General features: G+C 41.4%; 1 protein-coding gene across 13 annotated transcripts in view; it reads left to right on the top strand.

The window, feature by feature from the left end:
• The window catches only part of FOXP1 (forkhead box P1), a 627798-nt gene that overhangs the window by 322722 nt on the left and 286754 nt on the right, over positions 1 to 18322 (top strand). The window lies entirely within an intron of this gene.

Genomic DNA, 18322 nt, shown 5'->3' with positions numbered 1-18322 from the left:
AGCCACAAATTCTTGCCTGAAGGTAAGAACCTATGTAACTTTATTTTTGTGTGCCCCAGAGCACGTGAGATACAGAGTAGGTGCTCCATAGATCAACTCGGGCACAGTTATCATTATTACCATTTTGTTGAGGGCTTACTTTGCATCCTGATTACTAGAGTTTTGTGTTTGAGGTCGCTTTTGCACTTGCCGACTAGTTAAGAGTTACAAACAGGGCCACTGTCCATTTTGTAGATTGGAGAACAGAAGTCCAGCAAGATGCTATATCAATAATTTGCTCAGAGTCACAGAATTGCTAAGGGAATGGACAAGCATTTGCACCCAGGGCTGCCTGGTTCCAAAGTCCGTGTCCTTTTCACCATGACACCTGAGAAACACCCAAATACAAATAGGGTTTGTGGTGGCTTCTGGAAGTCCAGATGAAGAAGCCAGTCCCCTCACTGGATATGCATGTGGCCCAATGGCTTCATCTTTCTACATCTAGAAACTTTCTCTTTCAACTCATTTTGTAGATTTTTGAATCTCTAAAACTGCTACAAAAAACTGGAAAGAAATTTCTTGATTTGCAGATTTGAATGCTAGTCTTTTTTTGTTTTTTTAAACAACCTTTGGTTACAGTTTTACCTTGAATTTAAGAGCAGCCATAAATAACATAGGAGCACAGTATCACATCTTGTCCCTTATGCTAAGTGTGGATTCATTTAGCTCAGCTTTCTTTTTGAGCCAGTGTCAAGCAAGGATCTCCCCCAACATATTGGCTGAATTCTTTGGTTATAAGCAACAGAGTTGATCTCTGACCAGCTTAAAGGGAAAAGGTTTATTGGAGGAGTACACAGAAGGTCACAGAGTGGACAGAAGATTGAGAAAGGATAGGGAATAGTTCCCACATACAGGCAGTTTGAATGTCACTGCTGAGATCAGTGCTCCCCAAACATTTTTCTGTCCATACATCAGTCTACTGAGACAAATCAATTGTCCTAGTTTGTGTTAACTCCCCATGGCTATGAGAAGTCAGGGGACCTGACTGAGGAATTCCACCTTGCTTGCAACAAGGGTGGGGAAGGGTAATTCCCCAAAAAGAAATTGAAGTACAAATGGATTCTGGATAGCTCCCCAAATTCAACAAGTACCAGCTGTCCCTGGATTCTACCTGAATAGGAGGGTTTGTTGAAGAGTTGGAGAGAGTTTTGTTGTGCAGTCTTGCTTTTTGTAGCTTTAGGACCTCCTTTCTAACCAGGATTTTGAGTCTGTCATTGATGGGGTCGGGAAACCTTCCAGCGTTACATCACAGGAAGTTTGATGAACCTACCTTTATCTTGTACGGCTCATCTAGTAGTTAAGTCCTTGGGAAGGATGGAATAATATACCCAGACCTCTGGCTAGCTTACTACTGAAGACTTTTCTCCAGCAAAGTTCTAAGAAAACCCAAGCTCTAAAAACCCATCATCAAATAATAAAAGAGAAATAGAATAAATGCACAGTTCATGACATTAATATAGAGCAGGAAGACAATCTTTTTTTTTTTCTAATAATCTTTTCTTTTATATCCTACTTTATGGGGGTGCTGTTTAATTTCATGTTCATTTACTTTAATTACTTCTTGCATGTAGTTTGCGCGGAAGTTTGCCATTTTCTAGCGTCTAAAAGATGGCTTACTTGAGTTTCTTTTCAGACCCTGTTAAAATTAATATATAATAAAACCCAATGTGGATGTTTCTCATTTTTCACCTCAAAGGATTATTCATCATAATACAATCACTTTTTTCCAGGGAGATTTTATCAGACTTACAAGTCAAATTAGTCAAGTGCATTACTTCTGCTAATAAACAGAAAACCTTTACCCTGGAAACATCTCTAGACTGAGTTCCAATAATTTAATGTTTCCTTGCCTCAAGAGATCAACCTATAAATGACCTGGGAATAAAAACATAAATTTATTAGTCTAAAAGGAGATTGTTAAGATGGGACCATTTGAGAATAAAAGAAAGGTCATAAAATCAGAAAATAAATATTGAATATACGTTAGACTAAAAAAAATGATTTTAGAGGGATAGGCTTAATTTCTACCCCATGCAGAGAATTTGGGGGTAACAGATTGGTATGTGTGTGTGTGGTTGCATTTATTTGTGTATTGCATGTGAGAATCATGCAGGATTGGTAAGAAGCCATTATGTACTTCCCTAAAAAAAGTCTTGTGTTTCTAATTTAGAAGATAAATGCAGTTGTGGTAGAATCAGGCCAAGCTGGAAGGTGCCTGGTTTCATCACTGCCTTCGTTTTGATTTGCCTTATGGTCTGTAGGTCCAAGGTTAATTGTGGGAAGATTTTGGCCATGAAACTGTGACAAGCCCTTACATGAATGGAAAGGGGATGTACTTGCTTTCAAGTGCCTTTATTAGGGGTAGGTGTGATCCTTGACTCACTGCTTGATGGGAGTAAGCTCACTGGTTCTTGGGGTGAGTGAGTTCTAAATCCCCCTTTTAAGTTCAGTCCAAGTTGCTGTGACCTTCTCAAGCTGCTTGTTCACAAGCGTTTCACATGTCGAGGTGCTGGGCATTTTGTCTAGTTCAAAAGTGAGGAATGCTTTCTTCTCTAAGATATGGCAGATTTGCTCCTAGAGAGGAGAGAGGAACATGGCTTTCCTTTCACCTCTGCAGATAAGATCTGCTGTCGTGAGAGATGCAGGTGAAGAGATTGCTGCAGAAACTGTGGGAATCCAGTGTATAAATGACAAGAGAGAAATTTTTCAGGGCTAATAGAAAAACCCTCTTCAGTGTGTAGTTGAGATTCACTTTCTCTGGTATTTTTGCACAAGATTGAGAATAAAAATGGTTATGATTGATGAAGCATTCAGTGTATATCTAACTGTAAGTCAGACTAGAGGGACTTTTAAATCACCCAAATGAAAGATTGCGTTATCATGAACATTAATATGTAACAGTTAAGTATGTCATTGCTTATCCTAAGTCCTGGCATTCACAGGGCTCTCTGAGGCCAGCCAACCAAAAAGGAGAAACTTTTAGCAAACGCCAGTCCACAAAACCTCCATGCATAAGGTCAGTCCAGTGGTCATGACTCTTAGTGGGTTATTTATTTCTGCATTCCCGTCCCATCTGTAGATTTGATTCACACCACAAAGGACTTAAACATGTCCCCTGAGATACTATAGGGCAAGAAGTGTATGGTTGAAGCCAAGGGGAAGAATGTATTTCTGGTTGAGAAGAGAAAGTCTGGAAGCAGGAAAAACAGGGAACAGTAACTTATTAAGGGCAAGGGGATAAGGTTAGTTAAATGTTTAGAAATTGTTTGTTTTTTCCTTAATTTCTTACAGATTTGTTGCCATTTATGGTCCTGGCAAATGATCATCTATTAGAAAACCAAGAGGGTAGAAAGTAGGCATTTTTAATCTTTTTTGTCTTTAAAAAAAAATACTATCTTTTCCTCCAGATTATTTAAGGAGTCCATGTTTATAGCAAGAAATTTGAACTAGGAACGAATGTTTTCTTTTTTTAATTAAAATTACATCCATTCTCAATACACAGAAATTCAGTAAATAGAAGGGGAATTCTTACATGTATAATATAGGAAAAAATTAAATGTCAATATGACGTATTTAATTGTATTTTTAAGTAGACACATATAGTCTTTGTTTAGCATATTTGCTACATACAAAGCTTATGTCAGTTGATGTTTTATCTTTGTATCCAGCATAACGTCAAGGCCAAGACCATTTTAGTGGGATGTATTCCTTAGTAGTTTTAAAAATCGTGATAGATACCTCACATTAGAACTAAACCTATGAGTGACGTGTGGAGGAAAGAGGGGTGGAAAACCAGGGAAGGAGCATTCATTGAACATCTAGCATGTGTTAAACACTATGCTAGTCCCTTCTGGGCTTCCCAGGTGGCGGTAGTGGTATAAACCCACCTGCCAATGCAAGAGGCGCAAGAGACATGAGTTCAGTCACTGGGTTAAGAAGATTCCCTGGAGGAGTATATGGCAACCTACTCCAGTATTCTTGCCTGGAAAATGCCATGGACAGTGGAACCTGGCAGGCTACAGTCCATGAGATCACAAAGAGTCAGACGCGACTGAATGACTTAGCATGCACGTTCACGTGCTAGTCCCTCTGTGGTAATTTTGCAATTCATTATCATTCGGTACTGATGATGATTACACTGAGGATAACTAATTTCTGAGCATGTACTGTGTACCAGGTGAGAACTTTGGCATGTATCATTTACATGTAACTTTTGCAACACAGAAAGTTTGTCTACTTTTATTATTTCTGTATTAGAGATGGGAAACCTGAGGTTCAGAGATGTCAAGCTAGTTAACTCAAGATCACAGAGCCAAGAATTTCAAAGCCAAGTAGACTGTCCGATGTCTCTAAATTCCCCAAGCTGCAGGCCACCTAGCCAGGCCCTGTCCCCACACTGTGTCACAGGCCCGACCTTTTCCCTCCAGGACACGGTGACAGCCAACACCGAAGTGACATCTGTGCCTGCTCATGAGGGTGTCTTTAGTGTTCTTGCTCTCAGGGAACATCCGTTGTCCTTGACATCTTGAGCTGAAGAAACAGTTACAGCTGAAGCATCTGCTTATCCAGGCACAGCACAAATGACCATGTGTGGCCTGTGCTCTAAGCTCAGACGATGCTGTTATGTCTTAGGACAAAAAATGATCAGTGGGTGGGGCTGTCCACATTTTGCAGTTGGGGCCATGCGTAATCATTTTCCTACCGTGTGACCAAGTTTTCTGTAAATCTATTGGCCTCGGACATTTTGTTTCTCCTCTCTCTACTCCTTCTTCCACTCAGAAGTTGGGATGATCCTTGTACCTCCCATGTAGAGAGAGGGTGAGGGTAGTAAATCACTTGAGTCAAAGCTTTGTGAGGAGTTGGCATGCAAGTAGATATGAAGTGGTGGTGTTTCTGTTTGAGATCTTCTAAAGACTAAGAATCATACTCTCTAGTGACAAGGTCTCCGGTGAAATGGGGAACCATCTTAGGTTCCAGGGAAGATCACTAATTATACTTGGTTAGTCCAGTTTCCTCAAGGAAGGGATTTCTGTCTGTCATTCCTGGGATTTAGGATATACTGATAAGCATGTTTTCACCTACTAATGATAGGAAACCTCATTAGCAGTGGCTGAAAGACAAGGCTATTTATGATTTACTTGCTCAGAAATCTGTAAGTAGGCCTTCCAAAGATTGGTTCCTTACTTCAGTAATATCTGATTGCTGGGTTGGCATATTGGTGATTCTTTTAACTTTCCCCTCATGGCTACAGGATGGCTGCTAAAGCTCCAGGCATCACCTTTGTACATATTTACTTGTAAAGCACTAAGTGGGTAAGAGGACAACCAAAGAGAGAGATTTGTTCCTTTCTTCTAATCAAAGCGGAGAAAAATATTTCACACACCCCCCCCTTCATATTTTTTGGCCGGAATTAAGTTAGATGTCTGTCCCTAGGTGCAGAAAAATCTGGGAAGGAGATATCTCATTTTTTTCAGCTTGAAGAGTAGTGGGAGGGTGGGAAGAAGTTACAATGATGTTGAGTAGCTACCCAGAGCTGTCTGTATATGGAGTAACACTTCATACCTGACCACCGAAGGTCAACCTAAAATCTAGGCTGTGCCCAGCTTAGGATATGGATTTTATTGTTCTCAGTATTACTAAGAATGACAATGCATTTTTGGATTCTCACAATATTGCTAAAGCTGAAATTGCTTTGTATCAAGAGATGGTGGGTATTTCAAACACACTGTGTTTACTTTCTTCGTCATCAGGCTTTATCCCATCTCAAGCTCTCTGTTTATCACCCAAGAAAATATTTCGTAGATGGCTCAGCTTTCTGTTCACAGCCATAGTTCTGGATGTTTCGCACCCTGCACTCAGGTTTGGGAATGACTAACGCCCTGTGCGCCTCCCCCCGGGCCCCCCGCCCCACGCCAAGTGATCTTTGCTTCTATATTTGTGCATTGTGAAAGAAACATCCTGACAGCTGTGATGTATTTATGATGTCGTACAGCTGGTTTTACAGTCACTTTGTTACATCAATACTAATCTTTCTCCCTAAGCTGAAAAATTCATCACACTTGGAGCTACGGGGGAAAGCTCCACCTGAATGTGTGTAGTTTGGAGTTTTCAGGGGAGTGATAGGGTAGAGGGATGTTTCTGTGTAAGAAATCTTTCAGAATGTCACTCTCGTTCCAGATTGTGTGCGTTATTTGAGTTGGTGGAGAGGGCATTTTCTCCAGGAGAGCAGGCATGTCCCAACACCTGGTTTACAGGCAACGTGTCTTGAAGAGAGTAGCGGTTACATGTTTCTGACGGTAAAAAAAAAAAAAATTGTCTTCCAAGTGGCTACTTAAGGAGTATGCTTGGTTCAAATCCACAAGCATAAATCTCTCACTCAGATTATTCACTTAAATCTGCACTTCTCATCAAAATTGTGATTAGAATTTATGTAAAAATTAAGCAAAAATTTGTATAAATTTAGATTCACAGCAAGAATGGATTTTTATTTATTTATTTATTTATTGGAAAAGACTAATGCTTTTAAGAATGGATTTTTTGTTTTTTTAAGTCAGGACCAAAACTGCTAAGTTTGAGAGAGTTTGTTGATTTCCATGGAGGAGAAGATATGATTTTTAATTAAAAATTAATATATAGAATCTTGAACTAGGAACCAAATACCCATCTGCTGAGGATCAGATTCTCATGAATATGGAGAATTTGTGACACTTCTAAAATTGCACAGTCCAAGATAGAGTAGCCCCTAGATGTGTGTGGCTATTTAAATTTAAATTAATTAAAATTACATAAATTTAAGAATGTAGTTCCGTGATTTCACTAGCCATATGTCAAGTGCTCGGTTGCCTCGGGTGACTCCATTGGATAGTGTAGGTCTAGAACCTTCCATCATTACAGAAAGTTCTTTTGGGCAGCATTTCTCTTGATGAATAGTTTTCCACCAGGAGCAGCTTTTCCCACCTAGGAACATTGGGCAATACCCGGAGATATTTTTGGTGTCACACCTGTGGTGGCTGTGGTGCTGCTGGCATCTAGGGACTCTGCCAAACTCCTCCAATGCACAGGACAACTCCTGCAGTGAAGAGTTTACTTGACCAAAATATCAATAGTGCTAAGGTGGGGAGACTCTTCTCTCCAGGGCAGGTGGACCCCTGTGGCCCCAAGCTCATCATCTGGAGATTTAAAACAATTCCCCCCACCAAAGTTTCAGGTAGCCTATGGTTTTGATATAGTCCTGGTACAGAGCAGGATCAACAAGTTTATTTCTAGAGAAGGCTAGTCCCAAGTTCCATGGCCCTCATTAGAGGGAAGAGCTGTATAGCTACCCAGAGAGTCTTGTGAATAGTAATACAGCAGAGATTGGAAAAATAAGGGGGCCGTGGTGTTAATTCTTCTTCCTCAGCCATCTCTGCTTCTGAAGGTCCCTCGCTCTGCAAACTGAGCGGAGCCAATCATTCACATCTTTATGTCTTTGAGTTCGGCGGATTGCCCTTCCATTCCAGCATCAGGATTCAGGACTCCAGTGTGAGCATCTGGGGCTCATGCTGACAGTCATTCCTGACAGCAGGTGGATACCAATATGATGTACCAAGAATCAGGTGTCCTGATCAGAACTGGGTTTGCGTTTGTACTCCACCACTTAGCTTCAGTGTGGCCAAGAATGGGTCACTTAACTTCTCTGAGCCTCATTGTCCTTACCAATGAGAGGGAAATAGTAACTGTATGCATCTTCTAGGGTTATTTTAAGGGTTTAATGAGAAATAGAGTCTCTGGCACATTAAGAATAAAGTAGCTTCTTTTTTGTTGTTTTGTTCTTGTGTTGCAGTGGTTGTTAGTCCCAGGACAGGCTGGTTGTACTGATCTGGGGTTTACTCCTGCCCAGGGAGGAAATCATGACTGTGGTTTTCCAGTCTTCTTGGCTGGAGCCAGGGCTAAAAGCCAGGCATGCAGGCTGGACCTCGCCCCTTCTACCTTGACTTAAATGTCACTTATCCTGTTCACCTCATTTAAATACATTCCCTCAGACCCCACTCTTATTTTATCATTCTTGACTTACGGCTGTTTCCTTTCTAAAATGTGGTACAGTTTAAAGCACATTGTGTTTTAACTGGTTATCTCTTCTTCTAGACTTGGAGTTGATATTAGCCATTAGGAATTTCAGGTTTAATGGTGTGGTATTGTGAAAATTAAACTCTTGGAAATGAGGAAAGAGGAGGAGACAAGAAAAAAGCAGCGCATGGGTTTTGCATGCTGACTAAGCTGACTTGAAATCTCACTTTCCCTGTTACTCATTTTGTGACCTTATGTAAGCTATTTAACACGAGTCTCAGTTTGTCATACCTGTGAAATGGGGAAAATATTGTAAGAATTCCAAAGTAGATGACAAATACAATGTCATCTACTTCAGTTAGTTACTCAATAAGTGGCAGTTTTTATAACGATTAAAGAAGCAATATGGGAATATAACTAAAGGATGATTAATGTATTTGTCACTGTTCCTTCCCTTCTATCGATATCATTCAAAGAACTTTAGCAGTAACACGTGCCTTATTAGAATATTTATGTCTTCTTGAGTAATTTTATTTTTTCTCCAATGGACTCAAACTTTGACAGGCTGAAGGTAAGACTAACTGGTCAAATTGCTAGAAATTTTTATACTAGTGATAGTATGCTGCAAAGAGATTCAGAAAGTTTTAGGGCTAGTGAGTTTGTGTTGGCCTGTCTTCAAGGACCCACATAGCCCTTGATTCTTCCTGACCTCCTCCCTCGTTATTTATGATCAGTGACTAAGGACCGGGGCTTGCCAGGTAGTGCAGTGGTAAAGAATCCACCTACCAGTGCAGGAGATACTGGAGATGTGAGTTTGATCCCTGGATTGGGAAGATCCCCTGGAGAAGGAAATGGCAACCCACCCCAGTATTCTTCCCTGGGAAATCCCATGGACAGAGGAGCCTGCCAGGCTACACAGTCCATGGGACCACAGAGAATCAGATACGACTGAGTGACTGAGCAGGCACGCACGCACGCACGACTAAGAACCACTGTACCCTGCCTCTGCCTCCCATCACAAATTCTGTCAGGATGAAAGACTGCATCTCATCCCTTGTCCTTGAGTCTGATCAGAAGATGTGCCGTCTGCTGTGTGAGCTCACAGGCTGTTCACCTAAACTGATGGGTTGGTCCATCTGACCTGAACCACCACCACCACTACCAAAGACCTAGAGAAGAAGGTTTATTAAGTCTATGTAAGCTTGCATACCAGATTGCTTTAGACCTGTAGTGTAGATTGCTTTGAGATCAACTTGAGTTGTTTCCAATTGTTTGTTGTGATTTATTCTCCTAACTCTTTCTAGTGTTAGCAGAAAAGAAAACATAGCTGATGACCTGGTTACATAGAATGTAGGAAGGAGGTGTACAGATTGAGGGTTAGCTCTGGGAACTTACTGTTTTGTGTGTGTGTGTTTTAGTTGGCTTGCTTTCCCATAAAAGGTAAGGCATATTGTAGAGTTGGTGAACTACATGTAGAAAGCATATATATTTTGAATTCCTGTATTGTACCTGCAGATAACCCAAAGCCAACTAGCTGAGCAAATTTGGGAATTTCATTAATTCATGTTCCCTGGTGACTCAGTTGGTAAAGAATCCGCTTGCAATTCGGGAGACCTGGGTTTGATCCCTGGGTTGGGAAGATCCCTTAGAGAAGGGAACAGCTACCCACTCCAGTATTCTGACCTGGAGAATCCCATGGACTCTGTAGTCCATGGGGTTGCAAAGAGTCAGACACGACCAGGCAACTTTCACTTTCATGTGATCAAGTTCAGAAGTAGGATGGCTCCCTCTGGGCTTTGTTAGGACTCTGTCCTGCTGTTGTGCCCACCTCTGAATTGCTGTGTCCCTTTTAGCCAGCTTTCTCTTTGTGGGGACAAGCCAATCCATGTCCTTAACGCCTTGGAAAACCTAGCAAAAGAACAATAGTTCCTATAGAATATTATTTCCTACAGAATACTAGTAGTTGAGTATGGTTCTCCTTTGGCACATGTCCATCCATCAGCCACTCAGTGTGACTGACAGAGCAGAACATGCTGATTGGTCAGACCTGGTTTCTGGCTCCACCCTCCGGAGGTGGGAGATGCATCTACCTTCTGTGCACCACAGGGACTGAGAGTGGGGAATGGGGCGTCTCTCCCAAGAAAAGTCAGGCTAGTGTTAAGAGGAAGAGCGGCGTGGATGTTGGGCAGACAAAGACTAGCATCTCCCCAACTGTGATCCCCTTTGATTTCAACGATGCTGGTGACTCAGGGAAAATCTCATGCCTTGTGGTGTCTCCATGTCACTTCCAGAGTTGCTTGCAGGTCCAGGGCCTGATTTCATTTACAGCATCAGCATACCTCTCTCTTCTTTCTTGCAGTCATGATACCCCCATCTTTCCCCCAGAGGCTGCAGTAAATGGCCTTCTCCGAGCCACAATCAATGGCATTTCGTAAGGTGTGACAGAAGAGGCCATCTGGCACTTGTCCCGCTGTCGTTTCTCCCCGTCCAGGGAGGAGGCATGCTGGAGGCAGAAGGTCGCAGCTCAGCGAAGCACTGCTGTCTCTCAAAAACCTCCTCCCGTCCCCCGCCCCAGACTTGGGGCTGCAGCAGAGACGTTCCACAAGAGGCACACACCTGGCAGAATTCCCCCTTTCCCTTTGTGAAATTCCCCATCAAAATTGATTTGTGGATTAATCATCATAATGAAAATGATTTTTGAATACCATTATAAGTTTGAGTGTTCCACACAACACTTTCCCAAATATTGGATAGATTTTCTTTTCTTTTTTTTTTTTTAAGATGCCAGTGTGGAGATCAGTGGCCCATTTCAATTTTTATTGAAACAAATAAACCCAATAAAAACACTTATGCTGAGAACTGTAGCGCCACAATAAAAGAATCACACTGTATTGAATTTATTGATTTATTTATTTACTCCAACTGGAAAATCGAGTATTGTGTTAATGTATTTTATAAGAATCACACTGCTCGATGAAATGGCTAATTTATTTTAGCGTATACATAAATAGCTAGCAATTTTCCATGAGACAGCCTAATGAAAATGATGCCGATGAAATTGTCTATACTATGAGGAGTGACAGAGACGAGTTATTATTGGGTGAGTGCTAAGACGCATTGAACTGGCCATCATATCTTTGAACTTTTGAACTGCTACTTGTTCTGTGTGATTTATTGATTTTACTATCTCTCTGTTTAGCTCAACTTTAGTTTTTGCCCAGCAGTGCAGATAAGTGGCATAGGAGATTTAATTTCATGGGTATTTGGGGTTAAAACCTATCTTTAAGAAGAATGCTAAACATGTTTTAATAAAACATGAGTTGCAGGGGTTTTAAGTTTCTGGGTGATATGGATCTGATAAGGAGCAAAGCAGTTCAGAGGCCAGCCCAGGGGCTCCAGGCTGGGGAAGCACTCTTTTTCTGAGCTCTGGAAGTCTCACCAGAGCCATGTACATTTTACTTGCTCCATCAGCCGACTTGCAGCCCAAATTGCATGTACCATTTCTTCCCTGGCCTGTGCCCTACCTCTCACACCTCTTGTTTGGCCCCGGTGGTTTCTGGGGTTCTTGCAGTCAGCAGCGGGGTGCCTCTCCTCCTCTCCGTGTGCACTGAGGGCTGGCCACTCTGTAAACACCCTCGTTTTTGGCAGCTCTCTTAAGGAAAACCGCTTTTAAGAAACGCCATGGCTCTCACCTCCAGGATAAAGACGTGGAAGCTCGCTCTGCATTGGGGCCAGGCTGGCTCTCAGCTGCTGCCCCCTCTCCAGACCCACTCTCGGGATCCTCATCTGTGAGGCTGTCCTCCTCAGCCTGCCCTGACCTTGGAGCGGGAGGTTTCCCTCGCTGCTTGGGAAGGGGGTGGGAATCTCATACTGACTGACAATGGCCAGAGAGCAGCCGTACTTTTTATTGTTGTCTTTAGGTGTGCAGAACTTTTTTAAAATGTGTAACATCTTGGGGACTCATATCTGATATTTTTCATTTTGATTAGCTAATTTCTGTAGGATGACTTGACCACAGTATTTTTTGCCTGCTTTTTCCCTTTGGGGAGGAGGGTTGGAGAAGGTGGGAAAGAGCTTTATCATGTAAAAGTAACCATCCTAGAAATTCCAGGTAATAAATTTTCAGGCGCATGAACGGTTAAGACTCCTCACTCAGTAACACAGTATGTGACTGTGGAATTTTTATGAAGGTAACGGTCTCTTTCTTTAAAAATCTGATTTATTTAGAAGGTACTTTTCAATGACCAAGTAATTTTAACCTTGGGAGAAAGATTGGGGTGGGGGCATGGGAGGAGTGAGGAAAGGAGGCTTGGATTTCTGCAAGGGCTTGAAAATTCACATCCCCTTCAATGATTAAACTGGCAGGATCTTTATTTGGATGTTAAAAGCTTTTTCTTACATTGCAAACATTCTCAACGAATTTACAGTCAGATATTTGGAAACATCTAACACTTAAAAAAAAAGAGGAGGAGGAGGGCCTGTTTGCACTAGGATACAGAATTAGTGAGAATGACTAAAAAGACAGGACTGACCCCAACACCATTAGCTGGGGAAAAAAATTCCATTTCATTGCAACTCTGTTATTGTTTACTTTACCATACACAGCCTAATATGGTCACCTCCCTGTCGGAGGCGGCCAGGCCCGGGGTTGAGAGGCCCCCTCCGGGAGAAAGCTCCTCACTGCCTCCCAGACAATAAGAAACAAACGGTACAACTCCACAAAAGGCTTCCCGGAAAATAAGTGTCAAATAAATCCTACAGAACTCTCGCTTCTGCCACTGAGCTCTGTATATGCAAACCTGTTTTTATGCTTTCGCTGCCCAGGCTGAGCTGCATTTGTTTGGAAACAAGCCACCGCATTTTCTTTTTTCTGCCCCCCCCCACCTTTTTTTTTTTTTTCTCCTCACTTCATCTGAGGGCTCTGGATTAATTCCTTGAGACATATCTTTGCATACATGTCTCATGAGTTATGTTTCCTGGAGCCTTTTACTAGGAACATTAAGGTAAGAATGTTGATTTAGCCTGGGACCTTTGTCACTCAAACTAATGCTCATCAGTGATATAGACATTGTAAAGAAATATTGCGGAGGTCTTTTGTGGTCCCCCTCCCAACAGAGAGGTGCAGTTGCTTTTAATTGTCATGCATGGATTCCAGAAAAAAAAATGCCACCAGTTGTGGGTGAGATGGAGCAGAGGTGTACTCACGGGTGTAAACACTGGTGAGGACACCCCGATCCTGTGGCAGCCACAACAGTTTCACCAGGAACTGTTTCCCGTTGTTTCTTCCAATTCTTCTCTACTTGTGCTGTTTCTTTCTTCTTCTTCTTCCCCCCTTTTTTCTCCTTCAACTCCCCTGCTTTCCCAAATCCTCATGGTCTTGAGGCTTGTCTGTTATTATCTGCAACTCCAGAACAAAGGTAGGTTGCTTAACTCTGTGCTTCGGGGGTGGGCCAAGTTATTTTGGGAGGGATGTCTTCCTAATGCATGAGTGGCTGACCTAAAAGGGGGGTGGCGGGGAGATCATGCCTGGAGCCGAGGGACGAGAGAGCACGCACTGTGGCAGCTTTTATGTAGTGGAGTTTATTTTTATGGAACTTAAAGAAGCAGCAGCATCTTCGCTTAGAATGGACTCCGTAGCTCCTGAAATTCTACATTTGATGTCCTTGATGTGTATACATTGCATTACCAAATCGGGGTTCAGACTCTTGGGGATGCTTGAATCTATGACAGCAGATAAGGTTTTCTGGTTAGCTACTATATCCAGTTTATCAACATTAAAGAAAGGAACTAGAGTTTTCTTTCTTTCTTTCTTTTCTTTGGAATTTTAATGTAAAGGTGTGTTTGGGTGACTGGCATAAGTACTTTTTCTCTCTTTTTTTTTTTGGTTTAATTGCTTTAATTCCCTGGACACCTTCACTTATTTCTCAATGATTGTGTTCTCTCATTTTGCGTAATCTGGTGCTCTGTGGAGGCTGTAGAGGTGGAGGTTGGCTGTTTTTAACTAATTGTGCCTTGCTGGGTGGCAATACAATAGAGTACAGACCACAGGAAATTCATCTCCACCTGAAAAGGGACTGGAATAGAGTGTGCAGATTCATAATGGAAAACAAGAGCAAATTAAGCCTTGGTGAGGGATATTACAGGCTATTAATCATAATAAATATGTTTGGCAGTGTTGGGTTTGCATTCTATAGTTTTCAGTTTAAAAAAAAATCAGAGTCGGTGATTAGAAGAGGAAATAGTTCTCTGGCTTGTGAGAGGCTGGGCTGTACTTGTTCATTAGTTCAAACTGCATTAAAAGTGAGCAGTTTGTTCCAGAATCAAGTACGTTGTTCCCAAGCAGATCTGAATACATCCCCGTCCAAATGCAATCTCGGGTTCATGCCACGATTGCTTGGCTTTTTCTGAGCATCTCCGCTTCAGCACGGAACTCGAGTGCTAAGAATTTTATTTTACATTATTATACTGCTCGCACATTCCTGCTGGTTTCTTGGCTGTGGATCATCTCTGTGCATGCACTGTAGCCCCGTCAAGGTGACGCTCTTTGAAAAATAGAAATCCAGTGCATTTAACTAAAATGAGCTCGAACAGCCTCAAAGTTTGTATCTTAGAAAGCTGCTAATTATGCTTGTCGTAAAACATATCTGAGTGGAAGGTTCTGAGTCCAAACAGAATCGAGGGCTGTTTTAGAAATATAACTGTAGTCTGTGCTTTTAAAGAGGTTTATTTTTACTTTGGGGCCATGAAGGGGGTGATTGGAATTAGTAGCCTTTAATTAGACGGGGAGATATTCAAATTTTACAGGGATTTATGTTAGAACATGGAATGGCGGTGGCTCTTTCCTCATTATGAATCCTCCCTGCACATAATGAGGTTCATCATTAGTTGATGGAGTGAATTTGCCCTAGCTCTACCTTGAAAGGCACATAATTTACATACTACTTCAGAGCCTAAGCTTTAATGGATTCCTCGATGAATAAAATGAAAAGCTACTTTCTTTAAATTTTTGAACACTGTTTAGATAATACGATTTTAATAAGACATTCAATTTGCTTGTTAAGTATATTTGAAAGTGCTTTTTTTTTTCCTTTTTGGGAAAAACATATTTTGGCTTGCCTTGTTGTGTATCACAGTGGATGGTTACCCGTACAGATAAATCGGAGAACATATGGGGTCCGTCATTAAGAAATGGGGAGAATCTTAGGCAGAGAGCTTTCTTTTAACATGTGAGCCTCAAGGTTATTGATTTTTGTGTAGAAATTCTTCTGACATGAAATTATTATAACAAAAAGGTTGAAAAACAAGCTTATTATTTGTGTATAGTTTTGCATATCTAAAATGTGCATGCATGTTCGTTTCAGTTAACACTAACAAAATAGCTAGCTGCACCTTCTGATTTATTTTAATGATGGAAGAACAGAAACTTCCCTGGTGCAGCTGCACATTTGGATCTGCTTCAGTGTAACTGTGCTTCGATGGGGGGGACATGGAGCTGAAGGCCTTTTGCCTTCAGGTTATCAGGTCATCAGCTTAGGCGTGTTCTGGTCTGCACCATAAATTCAGCAAGTTTTCTGGCTCTGTCACTCTGCTGTCTTTTGATTGGAATGCGGAGAAAATCAGCTTTGACTCGGCGAGATTTGAACACGGATGTCTTTTCAGTAAGCAGGGGGTTTGGTGATAGCATGTTATTGAACATGTCCTTTGCTTGTTGGAGACAGGTCACCCCAGCGTTTGTATAATGGCTGTGAGAGGAAACAGGTTTCTGGCGGTGTGTCCCATTCAGGAGCAGGGAAGGTGTCTGAGTATAAGCGAAGCCTTGTTTTGATAGAATGCTCTATTACTTGAAAATTATCAGCATATATTAACATTAATAGAATAGTCCATGTCATTCTTTTTAGGTAATTTACCTCTGCTACAGACCTGTCTGCCGGAAAAGAAAAAAAAAAATCTTCCACTCTTCTAAAACATATATTTGTTTAGAGAGTTTTCACTGAAGTGTACATGACAATTACAGCTGTTCATTAACAAAATTGGGTATTTGTTTTAAACTTTAACCAATCACTTTGATATGCTAATTATGGTGTAATTTAATTTGAGCCCTGTAATGATGATGCCGTTATTATGGACATAAATGATGCAGTTAAGCTGAGAGTAATCTCATTTGCATACTGTACATGCCAGTAAATTAAGCCCTTTCTTCGACTGCTTCAGCTTTAATTTTCCACTTCTTTTCACACAGCTCCTTTTCAGCCCCTCTCTTATAAGCCCACTTTGTAATAGTCCTGATGACTGTTTGATGTGAAGAGTTTCTGAACCACAATAATGCAGGACAGAAGATGTAACATTTAAAGGATTCATTATCTTGCTGAGTGTTCCTTTAAGAAGGAAGGATTAGAAAGGGTGTGGGGAGAAGAAGTGTCCTTTCCATGGAATATGACAGCCCCCCTGTTAGAGTCACTGGAGATGCCAAATGCTCTCCACTCACCCCACAACTCAGACATGGGACCTCTTATTTAAAAATGTTTTTTACCCCCACTGTACTGCTATTTACTGTCACAAACTGTGTTGTGTTCAATAGCAGTGAACTTCACGTGATCTCTGGTTGTAATTACCCCATGCTAGTTGGAGGGAAAAGTTTAATTTAGCCTTCATACTACAGTTCTTCAAATCTGGGCTTGTGTAGATGAGATTCTAATTTTTAAACAATTCCAAGATAGACTGCCATTTTCAAAAGGAACTTCTTCTCTCTCCCCACCCCTCCCAGTGCCTGGGTTGTAAAAACAGAAAAACAGCAAGAACAACCAACCAAACCAACAAGAAAAGCCAGGAGTTTCAGCCAGTTGTATGAGAATCCTTGGGAGTGGAGAGGGGTGTTTGCAGAGTGGGAACCTGTGGCTTCTGCTCTCCTGAGTCTGGATGGCTTTCCAGAGGCTGGATGATCCAGTGGTCAGTCTATCTGGACCAAAGAGTCCTAAGAGCATACTGAACTCTTTTAACTGTTGAGCGGGTTCTCCTGTGGCCGGCGCTGAAGCCGGTGGGAGTTGAGTGGGTGTAACAGAGGACTGAATTTAGCTCTGGCTTTCTAAAGAGGGTCAGAGGCCTAAAAATAGTTGAAGCTGCTTAACTCTCCTGCAGGCTACTTCCTCAACAAATGGGAAAGTATTAAAAAAAAAAAAAAAAAGAGTAATAGGCTGTGTCCATCCTCATGTCTTGGAACTAAAAGAGTTTTCCAGTCCTGTATCCCTTAACCCAGAGTTTTGCCAGCTGATGTGCATCGCTTCCCCCAGGCCATCCTCCATGGAGAGGCTACTCTGCTAGTATCACAGCAGGTGATGTTGTCATGGCCAAGTGCACACGGCTTCCTCAGCCTGGTAGCAGTGACAGTACAGAATTTCTGCCTTTTTTTTTTTTAAACAACCAGTTCTTACGCTATTTTTCTTTTGACTAGAGATTATGCATGTGTCAATAAAGACCAAAGAGAATATAGTAAAAGGTAACAACAAATTTCCAAGGATCATACTATCATTGAATTTAGAAATATTTAGGGCGATTAGGTTTTGTACAGAACTGAAATTAAGAATCTGGAAGACAGTAGAATAAGAAAGTAAAAGGGCATTACATTTTATTGCATTATTATTATCTGGCAAGTGTAATGAATATATATTGTCCAGTAAAAATCAAAGTAAACTTTTGAGAAAAATATATTACTTTACCTTTGACAGGTGAGAAGAGTTTTAGAGGGTAGGATGGGTACTTCCTGGAAAATCCAGAGCTGAGAATCCAGTCCAGTTGAACCACACAGATAATATGTTCCCCTCAAAACTTTGTAGGATTCTAGCTTCTCATTTGGTGCTGGGTTCATTCCCCATTCACTGGTTGAACCCAACTTTAAGAACCTAATATATTTGCTAGACACTCTGCCAGTAACTAGAGATGCTGAAGGCATTCAGGCACTGTTCCCAACAAAAAGAGCTGTGAGCCAGAGGACATAGAAGAGACGTGCAGACAAGTGCCTGCCTAACTTTGGACATCTTGATGGAGGTGAACATCTCCTCTCCCATTTGTTTTAGAATTAAGGAAACGCTGCCTGACTGTTGATATGATGTCAGGCTGTTTCTTTCAAAACAATTGAACTTAATGAAAAGTCTAAACCTTTAAGGGCTTTTTTCTCCCTTTCCTCCATCTTGATATAATTTCAAAATTACTATAGGATGCAAAAATGTACAAAATGCTTGTA

This window comes from Bos indicus x Bos taurus, chromosome 22 (genome assembly GCF_003369695.1).
Source record: "Bos indicus x Bos taurus breed Angus x Brahman F1 hybrid chromosome 22, Bos_hybrid_MaternalHap_v2.0, whole genome shotgun sequence".
Classification (NCBI taxonomy): Eukaryota; Metazoa; Chordata; class Mammalia; order Artiodactyla; family Bovidae; genus Bos; species Bos indicus x Bos taurus.
Note: the sequence above shows the minus strand (reverse complement) of the source record. Positions and strands in the feature narration are given on the sequence as shown.